Consider the following 25,354-nt stretch of genomic DNA (forward strand, 5'->3'; position numbering starts at 1 on the left):
GTGAGGGTGAGGGGAAAGTGAAGAGTGGAGGCAGGTGGAGAAACCAGGGTTGGGGCGGTTGGTGTGAGAGGGAGAACGAGGGAGAGTGAAAGGGGGAGGTTGTGAGAAATAGTGAGTGTGCAGGGAGAGAGAGGAGAAATGTGGAGTAAGAGTGGGGGAGATGAAATGGGGAGGCCAGGTTGGAAAGGGGGTGGGGGGGTACACAGTGGGAGTTAAACTCAGCTCCTGAGCTCAGGACGCGGTGCCCTCCCCTTCCCTGAGGACCAGGACTTGGGCCTGAGTCTGTCTCTCTCCAGCTCAGCTTCTCCAACACAAAGACACTCAACAACAACGGTCACTCTGCTGCTCGGCACGCTTTAATCAACATTTCTATTGGTTACAAATGGAAGTGATGGATACAGTCAGTGGGTTGGTGCCTTTTCTCACTGACCCCTGAGTTGTGAGAAACATTGAAATGTTTCCCTGTAATCCCCCTGTGCGACAAGGATGGACAAACCAGCGCTCCCCTCAGTCTGTTACCATAGTGACAGGCTGCTCCATCGCTGAGACACTGAACTGAAACGAGAAAATCCCGGATGGTGTGATTAATGAGGAAATTTGTTGGATGGATGGATTTGGGTGAAGGGATATTTCAGCACATTCTTCAGCTGCTGCCTGAACTTAGTCTGGGTCACGGCATAAATCGCAGTGTTTGTGCAGCAACTGAGGAGCAGCAGCATGAAGCCCAATTCCTGCACAAAGGCATCGAGGTACACATACGTATACCCAATCCACCACATCCGTCTCCATATAGAAAACAGCATTAACGTTGACCATAACAGGATGAAATTGGCCGAGATCACAAACAGTAAAATGATGGATTTTTTTCGGTTTCTCATTTCTGTGTCAGACTGAGCGTCCCCATTGGTGTGATCGCGGAGTGTCCTGCGGGCTCTGCTGGTCACTAAAATGTGTCTGACAGTGAGAACATTGAGCAGCAGAATCAGGAGAAATGGGACACACGGGGTTAGAATGTGGTGGAGGAACTCGATTGTGACCCAGACCCTGGAGAATATAACAGCGCCTGTTACATCACAAAACCAGGGGACATTTCCCATCCGATACCGACCCCTGAGCATAAAATACCAGGAAATGTTCTTTAAACAGCTCAACACAGTCACTGCTCCCAGAACCACAGCCGCCGTTTTCTCACTGCAATATTTACTTTTCAGCTTCTGGCAACAAATGGCCACAAACCGATCAAATGTGAAAGTGACGGTGAACCAGACAGAGCAGTCAGTGGCTGCATAAAGCAGGACGGCGTGGATATTGCACACGGGGACGGAGTACCTCAGGAAATAAAACTGTTCCCGATAAACAATGGGAATGTGTCTCAGGATCACGTCGAGGATAATAACCAGGAGACAATCCACAATCTTTATAAAGCAGGACGTAGATGGTCACTATGTTAGCTGTGAGGAAGGAAAACATACCCATTATCCATCAGCCTGGAGGCAAAGGGACCCGTTTGATCTGGGACCCAGTGAGATTTTCAAATGTGTCCCTGTATTCAGGGATTTGTTAAAATAATTGGAGGTGGAATAACAAATGGGAAGGTCAGAATTACTGACAAAACTCTGACACAAACCACAAGAAAACCTCCCTCCCCAAACACACAGTGACACATCCATAAGGACAGATGGTTTCTGGAACATTCCCACACACTCGTTCACTCGAGAACAGACACAGATCACTCCTTCCCAGTTCCTAACACGGAGGGTGGAAAAGTTGCTGTCCTGAAGGATTCTCTCCCAGTTTCCTGAAGACAAACGGAGTTTGGGAATTTCTGTATCTTGGTCTAAATTGTGGTCGATCCTGTGTCGTGAAGAAATGTAAACTCAGCGAAAACGTATTCACCCCTTTAACAGCCTGAGGGGCCTTCGGAACAGTGTCTCCTTCTCCCTGGAACAGGATCTCTTCCCTTGGGATCTTATCCTTTGTTCAATTCCCTGACGTCCGGCCGTTCACAAACAATGTCAGAACGTTACGGGGAATGTCAATTATAGAATGTCAGGGACAGAACGTTCCGGGGAATGTCAGTTATAGAATGTCAGGGACAGAACGTTCTGGGGAATGTCAGTTATAGAATGTCAGGGTCAGAACGTTCCGGGGAACACCTTGACCTGTCCATGACCTTCACCCCCCATCCACCGCACCCTCCTCTCTGACCTATCACCTCCCCATCACCTCCATCTCCCGATCACATTCCCAGCTCCATTCCCCCCATCCCCAGCCCCAGCTCCTGCACAGCCTCCTCCCATTTATTTCTCAGCTCCCCGGCCCACAAGCCTCATTCCTGATGAAGGGTTTATTCCCCTGCTCCTCGGATGCTGCTTGACCTGCTTTGCTTTTCCAACACCACATTCCCAGTCAGGAAACAATCCAACACGGCCATACTCACAGGATCAGGCCTGATGGGTAATTTAGATTAGATTAGATTACTTACAGTGTGGAAACAGGCGCTTCAGCCCAACAAGTCCACCCCGACCCGCCAAAGAGCAACCCACCCACACTCATTCCTCTACATTTATCGCTTCACCTAACACTACGGGCAATTTAGCATGGCCAATTCACCTAACCTGCACATCTTTGGACTGTTGGAGGAAACCGGAGCACCTGGAGGAAACTCATGCAGACACGGGGAGAATGTGCAAACTCCACACAGTCAGTCGCCTGAGTCGGGAATTGAACCTGGGTCTCTGGCGCTGTGAAGCAGCAGTGCTAACCACTGTGCCACCGTGCTGCCCAGAAAGTTTCATGAACTCCTATCACCATCCCTGGGTATATCCTGTCCCACCGGCAGGACAGACGCACCAGTGGTGGGGATAACCTGGGATATATTCAGGGAAGGAGTTACCCTGCGATTCCTCAACATTGATGCCAGAACCCAGTAAATCTCATGGTAACAGATCATGGTCAAGGAAATCGCTGGAGGATGGTAATCTCCTGCACCTCCTCCGCTCGGTGATAACTCAGTTTCCCTCGATGTTGGAAACAAATCAGAGGAAGCACTGAGGGTGACAAGGGCACAGAGCATCCTCTGTATGTGGGACTTCAATGCCCATCACCAGGAGTGTCCTCACGGGCCCCCCGCTGACTGAGCAGGGAGAGGCTTCATTACACAGCAGCCAGACTGCGGGAAACATTCTCAACAAACTCCTACTCCCAGATGGATCTGTCCCTGACAGTATCTGTAGGAGCAGCCAGCACACAGTCCTGGTGGAGGGACAGTCTCAGCCTCACATTTGACATACTGAAGATTAGTGTGTTGCTGGAAAAGCACAGCAGGTCAGGCAGCTTCCGAGGAGCAGGAAAATCACCGTTTCGGGCAGCAGACCTCCATCATGAATGAGGCTGAGCGCCTTCGGGATGGAGAGATAAATCATATTAGGCGGACTGCCCTCTGTGTTATGTGGCACTCCCTCCTGTGAAGTAGGACATACTTCTGAAGGACCGAGCACATGGAGGCTGGCTACTCATGAGGCACTGTGGGCTAGCAGCAGCTGCAGCATCAATGGCCTTCCCTCCATTATAAAGTCAGAACTGGGCTATTCACTGATGGTTTCAAAATATTCAGCACCATTCACACCTGTACCGACACTGAGGCAGGCTATTCAGCCCATCAGGAGATTTAAACAGGAACAGAATGAAGCCACTCAGTTCTTGGAGGCTGTTACTCATCGATTGAAGCAGATCTTTTAATCTATCACACCTGTTACACAGGAAATGGAAGGGAACATTCAGCAGTTCAGAGCTGCTACACAAGAAAACGGGGAGCTGTGCAGATCACAGCAGTGCACTAATGTGTGAACCTGATTGAAATATCCATTCAGAATGTGGAGCTGCACAGATTACATCATTACATTATCTATGAAACTCAACCAGTTAGTCTGACCAGCACAGCGACCTGTGCAGTAATCACCCGTGAATTAATTTGGAAAAGAGGAGCAGTTACACTCCCAGCGTGTAGGACTGTATACACCACCCCAGTGCATTGATCAGTAAACCAGGAGCAGTTACCATCCAAGCATGTAGGACCATGTGCCCCACCCCAGTGCATTGATCTGTAAATTAGGAGCAGTTACCCTCCTAGCATGTAGGAATGTGTACCACACCTCAGTGCATTGATCTGGAACCCAGGATCATTTACCCAACCAGCAGGTAGGATTGTGCACTCCACACCAGTGAATTGATCTGTAACCCAGGAGCAGTTACCCTTCCAGCATGTAGTGCAGTGCACCCCACGCAATGTATTGTTCTGTAAACCAGGAGAAGTTATCCTCCCAGCATGTAGGACTGTGTACGCCACCCTAGTGCATTAATCTGTAAACCAGGAGCAGTTAACCTCTCAGCATGTAGGACTGTGTACCCCACCCCAGTGCATTGATCTGTACACCAGGAGCAGTTACCCTCCCAGCTTGTAGGACCATGTACAGCACCCCAGTGCATTGATCTGTAACCAGGAACAGCTACACCCCAGCATGTAGGACTGTGTACCCCACCCCAGTGCATTGATCTGTAAACCAGGAGCAGTTACCCTCCCAGCTTGTAGGACCATGTACAGCACCCCAGTGCATTGATCTGTAACCAGGAACAGCTACACCCCAGCATGTAGGACTGTGTACCCCACCCCAGTGCATTGATCTGTAAACCAGGAGCAGTTACCCTCCAAGCATGTAGGACTGCTCACACCACCCCAGTGCACTGATCAGCATACCAGGTGGAGTTACCCTCCCAGCATGTAGTACTGTGTACACCACCCCAATGAATTGATCTGTAACCCATGAGCAGTTATCCTCCCAGTATGTAGGACTGTGTACACCACCCCAGTGCATTGATATGTAAACCAGGAGCAGTTACCCACCCAGCATGTAGGACTGCGAAGTACACAACAATGCATTGATCTGTAACCCAGGACCAGTTACCCTCCCAGCATGTAGGACAGATACACAACCCCAGTGCATTGACCTGAAAATCAGGAGCAGTTACCCTCCAAACATGTAGGACTGTGCACTCCACCCCAGTGCATTCATCTTTAAACCAGGAGCAGTTGACTTCCCAGCATGTAGGACTACGCACACAACCCCAGTGCAGAGATCTGTAAACCAGGAACAGTCACACTCCCAGCATGTAGGAGTGTGTACACCACTGCAGTGCATTGATCTGTAAACCAGGAGCAGTTACCCTCCTAGCATGAAAGACTGTGTACAGCACTGCAGTGCATTCATCTGCAACTTAGGAGCAGTTACCCTCCAACATGTAGGACTGTGCACTCCACCACAGTGCATTCATCTTTAAACCAGGAGCAGTTGACTTCCCAGCATGTAGGACTACGCACACAACCCCAGTGCAGAGATCTGTAAACCAGGAACAGTCACACTCCCAGCATGTAGGAGTGTGTACACCACCGCAGTGCATTGATCTGTAAACCAGGAGCAGTTACCCTCCTAGCATGAAAGACTGTGTACAGCACTGCAGTGCATTCATCTGTAACTTAGGAGCAGTTACCCTCCCAGCATGTAGGACAGTGTACACCACCCCAGTGCATTGATCTGTAAATTAGGAGCAGTTATCCTCCCAGCATGTAGGACTGTGTACCCCACACGGTGCATTAATCTCTCAGCCAGGAGCAATTAAGCTCTCAGCATGAAAGACTGTGTGCAGCACATCAGTGCATTTATGTATAAACCAGGAGCAGTTACCCTCCCAGCATGTAGGACTGTGTAAACACACCAGTGCATTGATCTGTACAACAGGAGCGTATACCCTCTCAGCATGTAGGACTGTGTACCCCACCCCGGTGCATTGATCTGTAAACCAGGAGCAGTTATCCTCCAGGCATGTAGGACTGCGCACACCACCTCAGTGCATTGATCTGTAAACCAGGAGCAGTTGCCCGCACAGCGTGCAGGACTGTGTACCCCACCCCAGTGCATTGATCTGTAAACCAGGAGCAGATAGCGTCCCAGCATGTAGAACAGATACACACACCCAGTGCATTGTCTTGATAATCAGGAGCACTTACCCTCCCAACATATAGGACTGAGTACACCACCCCAGTGCATTGATCTGTAAACAAGGAGCAGTTGCCTTCCCAGCATGTAGGACTACGCACACCACCCCAGTGCAGAGAACTGTAAACCAGGAACATTTACACTCCCAGCATGTAGGAGTGTGTACACCACCCCAGTGCATTGATCTGTAAAACAGGAGCAGTTACCCTCCCAGGATGTAGGGCTGTGTAAACCACCCCAGTGCATTGATCTGTAAACCAGTAGAAGCTATCCTCCCAGCATGTAGGACTGTGTACCCCACCCAGCGCATTGATCTGTAAACCAGGAGCAGTTACCCTCCCAGCATGTAGAGCTGTGTACACCACCCCAGTGCATTGATCTGTAACCCAGGAGCAGTTGCCCTCCCAGCATGTAGGACTGTGTACACCACCCCAGTGCAGAGATCTGTAAACCAGGAACAGTTGCACTCCCAGCATGTAGGAGTGTGTAAAACCACCCCAGTGCATTGAAATGTAAACCAGGAGCAGTTACCCTCCCAGCATGTAGGGGTCTGTACCCCACCCCGGTGCATTAATCTCTAAACCAGGACCTTTTACACTCGCAGCATGAAAGACTATGTGCACCATTCCAGTGCATTAATGTTTTAACCAGGAGCAGTTACGCTCCCAACATGTAGGACTGTGTAAACCACCTCAGTGCATTGATCTGTACACCAGGAGCAGTTACCCTCCCAGCATGCAGGTCCGTGTACCCCAAACCAGTGCATTGATCTGTACACCAGGAGCAATTACCCTCCCAGCATGTTGCGCTGTGTGCTGCAGCCCAGTCCATTGATCTGTAAACTATAAGCAGTTACCCTCCCCGCATGTGGGAAAGCACCCCACACCAGTGCATCGATCTGTAACCCAAGAGCAGTTATCCCGCCCCCCAGCATGTAGGACTGTGTACACCACCCCAGTGCATTGATCTGTAAATCAGGAGTATTTTCCCAACCAGCATGTATGACTGTGTACACCACACCAGTTCATTGATCTGTAACCGAGGTGTAGTTAGTCCCCCAACATGTAGGACTGTGCACACCACCCCAGTGCATTGATCTGTAACCCAGGAGCAGTTACCCTCCCAGCATGTAGGACTGTGCGCACCACCCCAGTGCATTGATCTGTAACCCAGGAGCAGTTACACTCCCAACATGTAGGGCTGTGTACACAACCCCAGTGCATTGACCTGAAAATGAAGAGCAGTTAGCCTCCAAGCATGTAGGACGGTGCACTCCACCCCAGTGCATTCACCTTTAAAACAGGAGCTGTTACACTCCCAACATGTAGGACTGTGTACCCCACCCCCACATCATTGATGTGTAAACAAGGAGCAGTTACCCTCCCAGCATGTAGGACTGTGTACACCACCGCAGTACATTGATCTGTAAACCAGGAGCAGTTGCCTTCCCAGCATGTAGGACTGCGCACACTACTCCAGTGCATTGATCGGAAAACCAGGAGCATTTACCCTCCCAGCATGTAGGACTCAGTGCACCAGGGGCAGCAACCCTCCCAGCATGTAGGACTTTGTTCCGCTCCTCACTGCATTGATCTGTAAACAAGGAGCAGTTACCCTCCCAGCAGGTAGGTCTGTGTACCCCAAACCAGTGCATTGATCTGTAACCCAGGAGCAGTTACCCTCCCAGCATGTAAGACTGCGCACACTACTCCAGTGCATTGATCTGTAAACCATAAGCAGTTACCCTCCCCGCATGTAGGACTGTGCACCCCACCCCAGTGCATTGATCTGTAACCCAAGAGCAGTTACCCTACCAGCTTGTAGGGCTGCATACACCACCCCAGTGCATTAATCTGTAAGCCAGGAGCAGTTACATCCCCCCCCACCCCCAGCATGTAGGACTGTGTACACCACCCCAGTGCATTGATCTGTAAATCAAGAGTATTTTCCCAAGCAGCATGTAGGACTGTGTACAGCACCCCAGTGCATTGATCTGTAACCGAGGTGTAGTTACTCCCCCAGCATGTAGGGCTGTGTACACCACCCCAGAGCATTGATCTGTAACCCAGGAGTAGTTAACCTCCCAGTATGTCGGACTGTGCACACCACCCCAGTGCATTGATCTGTAACCCAGGAGCAGTTACACTCCCAACATCTAGTGCTGTGTACACAACCCCAGTGCATTGATCTGTAAACCAGGAGCAGTTACCGCAGAGAGTGGCGCGAGCTGGGCGGAAGTGAGGTTGGAGCACAGAGCTGGTCGGGAAGGTCAGTGATTGGTATTTGAAGAACTTACCTCGACGCCAACCGTCTTTTCACCGCATAAAGCGGCGCGAGCTGGGCGGAAGTGAGATTGGAGCGCAGAGCTGTTCGGGAAGGTAAGTGATTGTTATTTGAGTGGGTGTGTTCTAGCTTGTAGTCCAGCAAGTAAGCTAGCTGTTTGTCAGGATGTCCAAGAATGTAGGAAGGCTGTGGAGAAGGTAGCACTGACAGGGAATACTTGCGGACACAGAGATGCGCTCAAGTGCATATACTTCAACGCAAGGAGTATCAGAAATAAGGTGGGGGAACTTAAGGCATGGATCGGTACCTGGGACTACGATGTTGTGGGCATCACGGAAACGTGGATAGATGAGGGACAGGAATGGATGTTGGAGGTTCCTGGTTACAGATGTATCAGTAAGATTAGGGAGGGTGGCAAAAAAGGAGGGGGTTGGCATTGCTAATTAGAAATGGTATAAAGGCTGCAGAAAGGACGTCTGAGGGGGATCTGCCTTTGGAGGTAGTATGGGCTGAAGTCAGAAATAGGAAAGGTGCAGTTACCTTGTTGGGTGCTTACTATAGGCCCCCCAATAGCAGCAGAGATGTGGAGAAACAGATTGGGAAACAGATTTTGGAAAGGTGCAGAAGCCACAGGGTCGTAGCCATGGGCGATTTCAACTTCCCAAATATTGATTGGAAGCTCTTTAGATCAAGTAGATTGGATGGGGAGGTATTTGTGCAGTGTGTCCAGGAAGCTTTTCTAACTCAGTATGTAGATTGTCCAACCAGAGGGGAGGCCATATTGGATTTGGTACTCGGTAATCAACCGGGACAAGTGATGGGCTTGTTAGTGGGTGAACATTTTGGTGATGGTGACCACAATATTGTGACTTTCACCTTGGTTATGGAGCAAGATAGTTGCGCACAACAGGGTAGATTTTACAATTGGGGGAAGGGAAATTACGGTGCTATAAGACAGGATTTGAGGAGCATAAGTTGGGAGCATAGGCTGTCAGGGAAGGATGTGGTGGAAATGTGGAACATTTTCAAGGAGCAGATACGACGTGTCCTTGATATGTATGCAGCTATCAGGCAGGAAATATATGGTCGTGTGAGGGAGCCGTGGTTGACGAGGGAGGTTGAATGTCTAGTAAAGAGGAAGAAGGAGGCTCACATAAGGTTGAGGAAACAGGGTTCAGACAGAGCAGTGGAGGGATACAGGATAGCCAGAAGGGACCTGAAGAAAGGGATTAAGACAGCCAAGAGAGGGCATGAAAAATCCTTGGCTGATAGGATCAAGGATAACCCCAAGGCATTTTATGCGTACGTGAGAAACATGAGAATGCTGAGAACGAGGGTAGGTCCGATCAAGGACAGTAGTGGGAGATTGTGCATTGAGTCGGAAGAGATAGGAGAGGTCTTGAATGAGTACTTTTCTTCAGCATTTACGAACGAGAGGGACCGTATTGTTGAAGAGGAGAGTGTGAAACGGACTGGTAAGCTAGAAGAGATACTTGTTAGGTAGAAAGATGTGTTGGACATTTTGAACAACTTGAGGATAGACAAGTCCCCAGGACCTGACTAAATATATCCTAGGATTATGTGGGAAGCAAGAGAGGAAATTGCAGTATCGTTGGCAATGATCTTTTCGTCTTCACTGTCAACGGGGGTGGTACCAGGGGACTGGAGAGTAGCGAATGTTGTGCCGCTGTTCAAAAAAGGGAATAGGGATAACCCCGGGAATTACAGGCCAGTTAGTCTTACTTCTGTGGTAGGCAAAGTAATGGAAAGGGTACTGAGGGATAGGATTTATGAGTATCTGGAAAGACACTGCTTGATTAGAGACAGCCAGCACGGATTTGTGAAGGGTAGGTCTTGCCTTACAAGCCTTATTGAATTCTTTGAGGAGGTGACCAAGCATGTGGATGAGGGTAGAGCAGTGCATGTAGTGTACATGGATTTTAGTAAGGCATTTGGTAAGGTTCCCCATGGTAGGCTTATGCGGAAAGTCAGGAGACATGGGATAGAGGGAAATTTGGCCAATTGGATAGAAAACTGGCTAACCAGTCGAAGTCAGAGAGTGGTAGTAGAAGGTAAATATTCAGCCTGGAGCCCAGTTACAAGTGGAGTTCCGCAGGGATCAGTTCTGGGTCCTCTGCTGTTTGTAATTTTTATAAATGACTTGGATGAGGGAGTCGAAGGTATGGGTCAGTAAGTTTGCAGATGATACGAAGATTGGTGGAGTTGTGGACAGTGAGAAGGTCTGTTGTCGGCTGCAAAGGGACTTAGATATGATGCAGAGCTGGGCTGAGGAGTGGCAGATGGAGTTCAACCCTGCCAAGTGTGAGGTTGTCCATTTTGGAAGAAAAAAAATAAGAATGCGGAATACAGGGTTAACGGTAGGGTTCTTAGTCAGGTGGAGGAACAGAGGGATCTTGGGGTCTATGTACATAGATCTTTGAAAGTTGCCACTCAGATGGATAGAGCTTGGAAGAAGGCCTATGGTGTATTAGCGTTCATGAGCAGAGGGATTGAATTCAAGAGTCGTGAAGTGATGTTGCAGCTGTACAGGATTTTGGTTAGGCCACATTTGGAGTACTGTGTGCAGTTCTGGTCGCCTCGCTTTGGGAAAGATGTGGAAGCTTTGGAGAGGGTGCAGAGAAGATTTACCAGGATGTTGCCTGGAATGGAGAATATGTCATACGAGAATAGGTTGAGAGTTCTCGGCCTTTTCTCGTTGGAACGGCGAAGGATGAGGGGTGACTTGATAGAGGTTTATAAGATGATCAGAGGAATAGATAGAGTAGACAGTCAGAAACTTTTTCCCCGAGTACAACAGAGTGTTACAAGGAGACATAAATTTAAGGTAAAGGTTGGAAGGTATAGGGGAGATGTCAGGGGTGGGTTCTTTACCCAGAGAGTGGTGGGGGCATGGAATGCGCTGCCTGTGGGAGTGGTAGAGTCAGAATCTTTGGCGACCTTTAAGCGACAATTGGATAGGTACATGGATGGGTGCTTAATCTAGGATAGATGTTCGGCACAACATCATGGGCCGAAGGGTCTGTTTTGTGCTGTATTTTTCTATGTTCGATCTATATTCTACCCTCCAAGCATGTAGGACTGTGTACACCACCCCAGTGCATTGATCTGTATACCAGGAGCTGCTACCCTCCCAGCATGTCGCGCTGTGTACCACACCCCAGTGCATTGATCTGTAAACCATAAACATTTACCCTCCCCGCATGTAGGACTGTGTACACCACCTCAGTGCATTGATCTGAAAACCAAGAGCAGTTACCATCCAAGCATGTAGTACCATGACCCCCACCCCAGTGCATTGATCAGTAAACCAGGAGCAGTGACCGTCCAAAAATGTAGGACTGTGTACCCCACCCCCAGTGCATTGCTGTGTCAACCAGGATCAGCTACCCTCCCAGCATGTAGGACTGTGTACACCACCCCAGTGCATTGATCTGTAACCCAGAAGCAGTTACCCTCCCAGCATGTAGGACTGTGTACACCACCCCAGTGCATTGATCTGTAACCCAGGATCAGCTACCCTCACAGCATGTAGGACTGTGTAACACACCCCAGTGCATTGATCTGTAACCCAGAAGCAGTTACCCTCCCAGCATGTAGGACTGTGTAGCCCACCCGAGTGCATTTATCCGAAACCCAAGAGCAGTTAACCTCCCAGCATGTTGGGCTCTGTACCACACACCATTGCATTGATCTGTAAAACATGAGCTGTTACCCTCCCAGCACGTAGGGCTGTGCACCCCACCGCAGTGCAGTTACCCTCGCAGCATGTCGGGCTTTGTACCCCACCAAAGTGCATTAAACTCTAAACCAGGATGAGTTACCCTCCCTGCAAGTAGGACTGTGAACACCTCCCCAGAGCATTAATATGTTTACCAGGAGCAGTTACACTCCTAGCATGTAGGACTATATACGCAACCCCATTGCATTATTCTGTAATACAGTAGCAGTTAACCTCCCAGCATGTAGGACGGTGTACACTATCCCAGTGCATTGAGCTGTAACCCAGGATCAGTTACCCTCCCAGCATGTAAGAGTGTGTACACCACCCCAGTGCATTGATCTTTAAACCAGGAGCAGTTACGGTTTCAGCATGGAGGACTGTGTACACCACCCCAGTGCATTAATCTGTAAATCACGAGCAGTTCCCCTCCCAGCATGTAGGACTGTGTACATCACCCCAGTGCATTGATCTGTAAACCAGGAGAAGTTGCCATCCAAGCATATTTGACCGTGTACCCCACCTCAGTGCATTGATCTTTAAACCAGGAGCAGTTACCCTCCCAGCATGTATGACTGTGTACACCACCCCAGTGCATTGATCTGTAACCCAGGAGTAGTTACCCTCCCAGCATGTACGACTGTGCACACAACCCCAGTGCATTGTTCTGTAACCCAGGAGCTTTTACACTCCCAACATGTAGGGCTGTGTACACAACCCCAATGCATTGATCTGTAAACCAGGAGCAGTTACCCTCCCAGCATGTAGGACTGAGTACACCACCCCAGTACATTGATCTGTAACCCAAGAGCAGTTACCCTACCAGCATGTAGGACTGTGTACACCACCCCAGTGCATTGTACTGTAACCCAGGTGCAGTTACACCCCCCATCCCCCGCAGCATGTAGGACTGTGCACACCACCACAGTGCATTGATCTGTAAGCCAGGAGCAGTTACACTCTCAACATGTAGGTCTGTGTACTCCCCACCAGTACATTGATCTGTACACCAGGAGCAGCAACCCTCCCAGCATGCATAACTTTGTACCACTACCCGGTGCATTGATCTGCAAACCAAGAGCCGTTACCATCCAAGCATGATGGACCATGTACCCCAACCCAGTGCATTGATCTGTAACACAGGAGCAGTTATCCTCCCAACATGTAGGACTGTGTAATACACCCCAGTGCATTGATCTGTAACCTAGGAGCAGTTACCATCTCAGCATGTAGGACTGTGTAGCCCACCTCAGTGCATTTATCCGAAACCCAGGAGCAGTTCACCTCCCAGCATGTTGGACTCTGTTCCACACACCAGTGCATTAATCAGTAAAACATGAGCAGTTACCCTCCCAGCATGTAGGGCTGTGCACCCCACGCCAGTGCATTAAACTCTAAACAAGAAGTCACCCTCCCAGCAAGTAGGACTGTGTACACCACCCCAGAGAATTAATCTGTTAACCAGGAGCAGTTACCCTCTCAGCATGTAGGACTGTGTACCCCATCTCAGTGCATGCGTCTGTAACCCAGGAGAAGTTACATTCCCAACATTTAGGACTGATACTCAACCCGTGTGCATTGACCTGAAAACCAGGCGCAGATACCCTCCCAGCATGTATGACCATGTACACCTCAACCCCAGTGCATTGATCTTTAAACCAGGAACAGTGACCGTTCTAAAATGTAGGACTATGTACCCCACACCCAGTGCATTGATGTGTAAACCAGGAGCAGTTACCCTCCCAGCATGTAGGACTGTGTACATCACCCCAGTGCATTGATCTGTAACCCAAGAGCTCTTACACTCCCAACATGTAGGACTGTGTACCCCACCCCAGTGCATTGATCTGTAAACCAGGAGCAGCAACCCTCCCAGCATGTCGGACTGAAACACCACCCCAGTGCATTGATCTTTAAACCAGTAGTAGTTTCCTTCCCAGCATGAAAGATTGTGTGCACCACCCCAGTGCAATTATATATAAACCTGGAGCAGTTACCGTCCCAGCATGTAGGATTGTGTTAAACACCCCAGTGAATTGATCTGTAAACCATGAGCATTTATCCTCCCAGCATGTAGGACTGTGTACACCACCCCAGTGCATTGATCTTTAACCCGGAGCATTTACCCTCCCAGCATGTAGGACTGTGTATCCCACCCCAGTGCATTGATCTGCAAACCAGGAGTAGTTACCCTCCCAGCATGTAGAACTGTGTACGCCATGCCAGAGCATTAATCTGTAATTCAGTAGCAGTTACCCTCCCAGCATGTAGGACTATATACACAACCCCATTGCATTATTGTGTAAACCTGTAGCAGTTATCCTCCCAGCATGTCGGACTGTGCACCCCACCCCAGTGCATTGATCTGTAAATCAGGGGCAGTTACCGTCCCAGCATGTAGGTCGGTGCACATTACCCCAGTGCATTGATCAGTAAACCAGGAACAGTTACCCTCCCAGCATGTAGACCTGCGAATACCACCCCAGTGCATTTATATATAAACCTGGAGCAGCAACCGTCCCAGCATGTAGGACTGTGTACACCACCCCAGTGCATTAATCCGTAAATCAGGGGCAGTTACCCTCCTCGCATGTAGACCTGCGAATACCACCCCAGTGCATTTATATATAAACCTGGAGAAGCTCCCATCCCAGCATGTAGGACTGTGTACACCACCCCAGTGCATTAATCTGTAAATCAGGGGCAGTTGTCCTCCCCGCATGTAGGACTGTGTACCCCACCCCAGTGCATTAATCTGCAACGCAAGAGCAGTTACCCTACCAGCTTGTAGGGCTGTGAACACCACCCCAGTGCATTGTTCTGTAACCCAGGTGCAGTTACCACCCCCCCTCCCACCCCGCGCAGCATGTAGGACTGCTTACAGCACCCCAGTGCATTGATCTGTAAATCATGAGTATTTTCCCAACCAGCATGTAGGACTGTGTAGAGCACCCCAGTGCATTGATCTGTAACCGATGTGTAGTTACTCCCCCAGCATGTAGGGCTGTGTACCCCACCCCAATGCATTGATCTGTAACCCAGGAGGAGTTCCCTTCCCAGCATGTAGGACTGTGCACACCACCACAGTGCATTGATCTGTAAGCCAGGAGCAGTTACACTCCCAACATGTAGGTCTGTGTACGCCCCACCAGTACATTGATCTGTACACCAGGAGCAGCAACCCTCCCAGCATGCATGACTGTGTACGACTACACAGTGCATTGATCTGAAACCCAAGAGCAGTTACCATTCAAGCATGTAGGACCATGTACCCCACCCCAGTGCATTGATCTGTAACCCAGGAGCAGTTAACTTCTCAGCGTGTAGAACTGTGTACCCCACCCCAGTGCATTGATCTGTAACCTAGGAGCAGTTACCCTCCCAGCATGTTGGACTGTATACCACACACCAATGCATTGATCTGTAAAACATGAGCAGTTAACCTCCCAGCAAGTACGACTGTGTACACCACCCCAGAGAATTAATCTGTTAACCAGGAGCAGTTACCCTCCCAGCATGTAGGTCTGTCTATCCCAACCCAGTGCATTGATCTGTAAATCAGGAGCAGTTACCCTCCCAGAATGTCGGGCAGTGTACACCAACCCAGTGCTTTGATCTGTAACCCAGGAGCAGTTATACTCCCAGCATGTAGGACTGTGTACCCCAACCCAGTGCATTGATCTGTAACCCAGGAGCACTTACACTCCCAACATGTAGGACTCTGTAGATCACCCCAGTGCATTGATCTGTAATCCAGGAGCAGTTACTCTCCCAGCAGGTAGGACTGTGTACACCACCAAACTGAATTGATCTGTAAACCAGGAGCAGCTTCCCTCCCTGCATGTAGGACTGTGCTCACCACTCCAGTGCATTGATCTGTTAACCAAGAGCAATTACCGTCCCAGCAGGTAGGACTGTGTACACCACCCCATTGCATTGATCTGTACACCAGGAGCAGCAACCCTCCCAGCTTATAGGACTGAAACACCACCCAAGTGCATTGATCTCTGCACCAGTAGTAGTTTCCTTCCCAGCATGAAAGATTGTGTGCACCACCCCAGCGCATTTATATATAAACCTGGGGCAGTTACCGTCCCAGGATGTAAGACTGTGTTAAACACCCCAGTGAATTGATCTGTACACCAGGAGCATTTACCCTCCCAGCATGTAGGGCTGTGTACACCACCCCAGTGAGTTGATCTGCAAACCAGGATGTAGTTTCCTTCCCAGCATGAAGGACTGTGAACACCACACCAGTGCATTGATCTGTAAACCAGGAGCAGTTACCGTCCCAGCAGGGAGGACTGTCCACACAATCCCAGTGCATTGATCAGTAATCCGGGAGCAGTTACCCTCCCAGCATGAAGGACTGCATCCACCATTCCATTGCTTTGATCGGTTACCCAGGAGTCGTTACCCTCCCAGCAGGTTGGGCTCTGTACGCCACGGCAGTGCATTAATCTGTAAATCAGGAGCAGTTACCCTCCCATCATGAAGGACAATCTACACAACCCCACTACATTGATCTGTAAACCAGTAGCAGATAACCTCCCAGCAGGTCGGACTGTGTACACTACCCCAGTGCATTGATCTGTAGGTCAGGGACAGTTTCCGTCCCAGCATGTAGCGCTGTGTACACTACCCCAGTGCATTAATCTGTAAAGCGGGATCAGTTACCCTCCCAACATGTAGGGCTGTGTACCCCACCCCAGTGCATTACACTGTAAACCAGGAGAAGTTAACCTCCCAGCAAGGAGGACTGTGTACACCACCTCAGAGAATTAATCTGTTAACCAGGAGCAGTTACCCTCCCAGCATGTAGGACTGTGTACCCCACCCAGTGCATTATACTCTAAACCAGGAGAAGTCACCCTCCCAGCAAGTAGGACTGTGTACACCACCCCAGAGAATTAATCTTTTAACCAGGAGCAGTTACACTCCCAGCATGTAGGACTGTGTGCCCTATCTCAGTGCATGAGTCTGTAACCCAGGAGAAGTTACATTCCCAACATTTAGGACTGATACACAACCCGTGTGTATTGACCTGAAAACCAGGCGCAGATATCCTCCCAGCATGTATGACCATGTACACCACCCCAGTGCATTGATCTTTAAACCAGGAACAGTGACCGTCCAAAAATGTAGGACTGTGTACCCCACCCCCAGTGCATTGATCTGTAAAGCAGGAGCAGGTATACTCCCAGCATGTCGGACTGCGCACACCACCCCAGTGCCTTGATCTGTAAACCAGTTACAGTTACACTCCCAACGTGTAGGACTGTGTAATCTACGCCGGTGCATTAACCTCTCAACCAGGAGCAGTTACGCACCCAGCATGTAGGACTGTGTACACCACCCAAGTGCATTTATGTATAAACCAGGAAAAGTTGCCCTCCCAGCATGTAGGACTGTGTACACCACCCTAGTACATTGATCTGTTCCCCAGGAGCAGTTACCCTCCCAGCATGTAGGACTGAAACACAACCACAGTGCAATAATCTGTAACACAGGAACTGTTAACCTCCCAGCATGTAGGATTGTGTACCCACCCCAGTGCATTGAACTGTAAACCTGGAGCAGTTACCATCCAAGCATGTAGGACAGTGTACCCCAACCCAGTCCATTGATCAGTAAAGCAAGATTAGTTACCCTCCCAGCATGTAGGACTGTGCACACCACCACAGTGCATTGATGAAAAACCCAGGAGCAGTTACCCTCCAAGCTTGTAGGACTGTGTACTCCGCCACAGTGCATTGATCTGTAAACCATGAGCAGCTTCCATCCCAGCATGTAGGACTGTGCACACAACTCCAGTGCATTGATCTGGAAACCAAGAGCAGTAACCGTCCCAGCAGGTAGGTCTGTGTACACCACCCCAGTGCATTGATCTGTAAACCAGTAATAGTTTCCTTCCCAGCATGAAAGATTGCGTGCACCACCCCAGTGCATTTATATATAAACCTGGAGCAGTTATCCTCCCAGCATGTAGGACTGTGCACACCACCCCAGTGCTTTGATCTGTAAATCAGTAGTAGTTTCCTTCCCAGCATGTAGGACTGTGTACAACACCCCAGTGCATTGATCTGTAACCAAGGAGCCGTTTCCCTCCCAGCATACAGGACTGTATTCACCATTCCAGTGCATTTATCGGTAACCCAGGAGCAGTTACCCTCCCAGCATGAAGGACTGCGTACACCACCCCAGTGCATTGATCTATAAACCAGGAGTCGTTACCCTCCCAGCATGTAGGTCTGTGTACGCCACGCCAGTGCATTAATCTGTAAGTCAGGAGCAGTTACCCTCCCAGCATGAAGGACTATATACTCAACCCCACTACATTATTCCTTTAACCAGTAGCAGTTAACCTCCCAGCAGGTCGGACTGTGCACACCACTCCAGTGCATTGATCTGTAAACCAGGAGCAGCAACCCTCCCAGCATATAGGACTGAAACACCACCCCAGTGCATTATACTCTAAACCAAGAGCAGTTACCGTCCCAGCAGGTACGACTGTGTACACCACCCCAGAGAATTAATCTGTTAACCCGGAGCAGTTACCCTCCCAGCATGTAGGACTGTGTACCCCATCTCAGTGCATGGATCTGTAACCCAGGAGAAGTTACATTCCCAGCATTTAGGACTGATACACAATCCGTGTGCATTGACCTGAAAACCAGGCGCAGAAACCCTCCCAGCATGTATGACCATGTACACCACCCCAGTGCATTGATCTTTAAACCAGGAACAGTGACCGTCCAAAAATGTAGAACTGTGTACTCCACCCCAGTGCATTGAACTGGAAACCAGGAGCAGGTACACTCCCAGCATGTCGGACGGTGCACACCACCCCAGTGCCTTGATCTGTAAACCAGTTACAGTTACACTCCCAACGTGTAGGACTGTGTAATCTACGCCGGTGCATTAACCTCTCAACCAGGAGCAGTTACGCACCCAGCATGTAGGGCTGTGTACACCACCCCTGTGCATTCATCTGTAAACCAGGTGCAGTTACCCTCCCAGAATGTAGGGCAGTGTACCCCACCCCTGTGCATTGATCTGTAACCCAGGAGCAGTGACACTCCCAGCATGTAGGACTGTATACACCACCCCAGTGCATTTAACTGTAAAGCAGGAGGAGTTACCCTCCCAGCATGTAGGGCTGTGTACCCCATCCAAATGCATTGATGTGTAAACCAGGAACAGTTACCATTGAAACATGTAGGATCGTGTACCCCAACCCAGTGCATTGATCAGTAAACCAGGATTAGTTACCCTCCCAGCATGGAGGACTGTGCACACGACCCCAGTGCACTGTTGTGCAACCCAGGAGTAGTTACCCTCCCAGAATGTAGGGCTGTGTATCCCACCCCAGTGCATTGATCTGTAATCCAGGAGCAGTTGCCCTCATAGCAGGTAGGAATGTGTACACCTCCCCAGTGCATTGATCTGTAAACCAGGAGCAGCTTCCCTCCCTGCATGTAGGACTGTGCATACCACTCCAGTGCATTGATCTGTAAACCAAGAGCAGTTACCGTCTCAGCAGGAAGGACTGTGTACACCAGCCCAATGCATTGATCTGTAAACCAGGAGCAGCAACCCTCCCAGCATGCAGGACTGAAACACCACCCCAGTGCATTGATCTGCAAACCAGCAGAAGTTTCCTTCCCTGCATGAACGATTGCTTGCACCACCCCAGTGCATTTATATATAAACCTGGAGCAGTTACCGTCCCAGCATGTAGGGCTGTGTTAAACACCCCAGTGAATTGATCTGTACACCAGGAACATTTACCCTCCTAGCATGTAGGACTGTGTACACCACTCCAGTGCAATGATCTGCAAACCAGTAGTAGTTTCCTTCCCAGCATGTAGGACTGTGTACACCACCCCAGTGCATTGATCTATAAACCAGGAGTCGTTACCCTCCCAGCTTGTAGGTCTGTGTACGCCACGCCAGTCCATTAATCTGTAAATCAGGAGCAGTTACCCTCCCAGCATGAAGGACTATATACACAACCCCACTACATTATTCTCTAACCCAGTAGCAGTTAGCCTCCCAGCAGGTCGGACTGTGTAGGCCACCCCAGTGCATTGATCTGTAAACCAGAAGCAGCTTCCCTCCCAGCATGTAGGACTGAAACACCACCCCAGTGCATTATACTCTAAACCAGGAGGAGTTACCCTCCCAGCAAGTAGGACTGTGTACACCACCCCAGTGCATTTATCTGTAACCCAGGAGCAGCAACCCTCCCAGCATGTAGGACTGAAACACCACCCCAGTACATTGATCTGCAAACCAGTAGTAGTTTCCTACCCTGCATGAAAGATTGTGTGCCCCACCCCAGTGCATTTATATATAAACCTGGAGCAGTTACCGTCCTTGCATGTAGGACTGTGTTGAACACACCAGTGAATTGATCTGTACACCAGGAACATCTATCCTCTCAGCATGTAGGGCTGTGTACACCACCCCAGTGCATTGATCTGTAAACCAGGAGCAGCTACCCTCCCAGCAGGTAGGTCTGTGTACACCACCCCAGTGCATTGATCTGTAAACCAGGAGCAGTTACCCTCCCAGCATAGAGGACTGTATCCACCATTCCAGTGCATTGATCGATATCCCAGGAGCAGTTACCCTCCCACCATGAAGGACTGTGTACACCACCCCAGTGCATTGATCTGTAAACCAGTAGCAGTTACCCTCCCTGAAGGTCGGACTGTTAACGCCACCCCAGTGCATTGATCTGTAAACCAGGAGCTGTTAACCTCCCAGCATGTAGGACTGTGTACACCACCCCAGTGCATTGATCTGTAACCCAGGAGCAGTTACCCTCCCATCATACAGACTGTATCCACCATTCCAGTGCATTGATCTGTAAACCAGTAGCAGTTACCCTCCCTGAAGGTCGGACTGTGTACGCCACCCCAGTGCATTGATCAGTAAACCAAGATTAGTTACCCTCCCAGCATGTAGGGCTGTGTACACCGTTCCTTTGCATTGAACTGTAACTCAGAAGCTGTTCCCTCCCAGCATGTAGCAGTATGTACACCACCCCAGTGCATTGATCTGTTCCCCAGATGCAGGTTCCCTCCCAGCATGCAGTGCTGTGTACACCATCCAGTTCATTGATCTGTAACCCAGGAGCAGTTACCCTCCCAGCATGTAGGACTGTGTACATCACCCAACTACATAGCTTAGTAACATTGTGTGAGATCCCTGCCCAGCGTGGGGAAACTTGCAGCCCATGCTGGAAGTGAAGGATGTTCAACTACCGTCCATTTCCCACTCCTGAACTCCATTGTACCATGACGACACAGAGAGATGTCGGGGAAATCAGTTTAAATGTCACCACAGGGGAGAGGTTTGGGAAATCGACAGAGAGTTTGATACTGAGAGACAGTGTCATGGAAGGATGTGTTCCCAGGTTTCAGAATGGTGAAATGTAGATACTTCGATCGCATCCTTTAACATGAGCCAGTCTTCCCAGGAAAGATAGGAAAATGGGATATTAGTGTGAAGTCAGATGAGCATTTGTTCTGCATCTTTGTAACTAGAATTAGTTTCTACAGAATCTATGACTCACTGGGCAGATTCTAACAATAATTTACCTTTGCTTGATTTTATTTGAGTGTGACAGAGGTGTTGTCTGCACGAGACCGAGCTAATTTCCTCGTTCTGTCGTATCGACCTCACCTCATTAAATACCCACCCACCCCATGGTCTCCCTCTCGTTCAATCCCAGCCCGATTCTCCCACCCATCATTGTTGGAGGTACTAACCATCACACAGGTGCCCTTGGATATTCCGTGAGCCCTGGCCCTGGCGCCATCTTTAAAAGGACAATGGGCACATATTTGAACTGTCTCCGTTAGGAGCTGCCCTGCACAGTTTACCCCGAGCTTGCTCCGATAAGGGGCAATTACACCTTGGTTTGTCGACTGGAGCATGGAGTTCCTGACGGAGGGGCTAGTACAGAAGGGGATCATTCTCTTCCTCGAGTTTGCCACGCCACCAGACCCACCGAGAATGGTCTGAGCTCACCGCCCAGCTCAGTGCAGTATCTGCGGGCTGAAGAAATGGCCAGCAATACAGGACAAGCATCAATAACCTTCACCACTCTGTCAGGCTATGGCTCACCGTATTCTCTCTGCTCCCTCACACTCACTGTACATCTGTTATAGCACCGACCCCGAACCAGGCTCATGCTCCACCACTCTCATTGCCGCATGCAGCATCTTCTCTCTCTCAATCCTCTCTCTCTCTCCCTCTCTCTCTCTCCCCTTCTACCTCTCGTTCCCTCCCTCTCCTTCACTCCACTATACCCCCTATATTAATAACACTGCATTGATACAATACTGTGGACTGACTCCCTCCAGACACCTCACTATGTCCTCCTCCCCACCTCCTCACTCTCTCTTCCCCCTCTCTCCTCCTCTCTCTTTCTCTCGCTCTTCCTCTCTCTCCCCGTCACCCCATCCACTTTACCCCCCATTTTAATAACATTGCATGGATACAACACTGTGGACTGACTCTCCCCAGAAATCTCACCATGAACCTGTCCCTCACCTACACCAGCACGAACAGCAAGGCCACCCACACCCACCCTCCCTCCCTCCCTTTCTCCCATTCCAGGAGAAACAGGCTGGAATAGGACAGAAAGGGCCAAGCCAGGTGGTTGGGTGCTCGATAATCGTTTCCTCAAACCCCCTCCCTCCACTGACATGTGGGGAGGGCCCTGGTACGAACTGGAGAGGACCGGGACGCCTCGTGTGGAGATTCTGAAACATCCTTGTCCAACGACCGAATAAGGAGCAATGTTCAGTGAAGGGCAATTTTCACTTTAAACCCACTGGCAGCTCCGTTTCCCCCCGGGCACAACTTAGATGCTGAGGCCCTGATGCCATTTCCCTTTTGTGTAGAGCTGGTACAAATGGAATCCCCACGGTCTCGCGGGGCAGGAGGGTGGACTCACAACACATTGTCACCACCACCTCCCAGGTAGGGAGCACAGAGACTCCCTCCTACACCTCCTCCTCTAAACAGCTCAGATACTGAAACTAATCTTTGATAGTTACTGCTCTCCCCCTTGTCCTGACATCTTCAACAATCTGTGCTCATATACCTCCAGCGCTCTCTCCTCCTGCACCCCCTTTATAACGGTACGGCCTGTTTTAAACTGTCTTTCATTGCCTTACCTACCAAAGTACATCACCTCACACTGCTCTGCATTGATCCACATCTGCCATAAACCTGAACACTGCACCAATGTGTGATTGTCGTGTTAGAGTTCCACACTGTCCTCCATAGACTTCAGAGTTCTTCCAGGTTCGGTGCTATCTACAAACAGTGAGATTGCCACAGTGTCACAGTCCCCATGAAACAACTGACATCCTGCCCCACACACACACGAGTGTGAGCAAGTGAAATACTGATATATTCCCACAGATGGAGTCGAATAATGACATGCTGCCAATAGAGCAACAAAAGTCCTGACACACACCAGATGGAGCGAATGAAATATTGACAAACCACAGAGCAAGAGAAATCCGGATAGGTTCCACTTATCTATATTCATCAGGGTATAATGGGATGAACTTGAAAGTGTGTACTATACCTTTAAGAGAGAGGGAACGCTGCTCTGAACTGAGAGTTGACAAGCACCTGTGATATGAGAGGATGGCAGACCCAGAAACAGTATATTGCTGTAGAGCTGGAGTCGGGTAATAAGCAGTTAAGAGAAAGTGGCTCTCAGAATTGTGAATAGTTGATGTAAAATGTTCACTTTCAGAGTGAAAAAATAAATCGATGTTTTTATTTAAACAGTGGAATTTGGCTGATCTGTCAGTCATATTATAACAGTTTACGAGGCGAATTGAGCATTTCTTTATGTTTGGTTTAAGTTACCAGATGAGCTTCACGCCATGCTCTAACAATCGCTGTGTGTGTATCTGTGTGTCTCTGTGTGGGGCAGGTCTGGCAGGCTCTGTGGTGCTTAAAGTGATGCAATGCCACCCTCTGCTGGCCTCCACACGCCACTGCACAGGCATTGGCAAAGAGTGAAATCCAACAGGGATACATTCACAGACGGGGAGGGGGAGGGAGAGGGCAGCTGCTCACAGCACCATCCAAACTGATGTCTTATCCATGTGCTGATCAAAATGTCCTTTAAACGTTGCAACTGTCCCTGCTTTCACCACTTCCTCTGGAAGTTCTATCCACACACAAGCTACGTTCTGTCTAAAGTAATTACCTCTCAGGACTTTTGCAAACCTTTCTCCTCTGACTTTAAAATATTCCTCAGTCTTGAACCGTCGACTCTAGGGAAAAGTCATTGGATCTTCAGCTTTTTGGTACCACTCATGATTTTGTAAATCTCCGTAACGTCAAACCCTCAATCTTATCCTCTCCAGTGAAAAATGTCCCAGACTATCCAGCCTCCCCTTGTAGCTGGCTCCCTCAATTCCCAACAACATCCAGGTTAATCTCTTCTGAACCCTCTCCAGCTTAATAATATCAAGGTCAATAATATCAAAGTGAATGGTCAAGGTATTTTCCAAGGGTGGGGGAAACCAAAGCTAGAGGACATAGGTTTAAAGTGAGTGGCGAAAAAAAACTACATGTGACATCAGGAGCAACGTTTTTACACACATGGTGGTGTGCTCTGGAATGAGTGGGCAGGATGACCAGGCTGGACACAGTATTCCAGAAGAGGTCTCACCAATGTCCTGTACACCTTCAACAAGACGTCCAAATTTCGATATTGAAAGGTCTGACCAGTGAAGACAAGTGCGCAAAACATCTTCTTACTCACACTATCTATATGAGATGCAAATTTTAACGAACTTTACCTGATGGCTTAGGTCTCTGTTCTACAATACTGCCACAGGCCCTACTTTTAATTGTATAGGTTCTGCTCTTGTTTGATTTACCAAATCCAATACCTCACATTAATCCAAATTAAACTGCATCTGCCACCCCTCAGCCCAATGTGTGATATTATTGCCTCATCACTTTCCCTCTTCAATTTTAAAATACCCTCACTCTCTCCAGGATGCCTGCACACTCTGCCCTTTATTTTCACAAAGACCCTGAGCTTGGTATGCCTTGTGCAGTTAGGGAGAGGAGTGACAATTTTCAGTCAATGGGGAGGAGAGGCAGGACAGTAATCAGTGCCATGGTATCATTTCATGGTTTTAGGAAGAGTTCAGTCACACACGTTATTGGTGTTTTGGTGCCAGAAATTATGGACTTTTTTTGTTATTGATATTTAGTAATAAAT

The sequence above is a fragment of the Hemiscyllium ocellatum genome, chromosome 42, assembly GCF_020745735.1.
Source record: "Hemiscyllium ocellatum isolate sHemOce1 chromosome 42, sHemOce1.pat.X.cur, whole genome shotgun sequence".
In the NCBI taxonomy this organism is placed as follows: Eukaryota; Metazoa; Chordata; class Chondrichthyes; order Orectolobiformes; family Hemiscylliidae; genus Hemiscyllium; species Hemiscyllium ocellatum.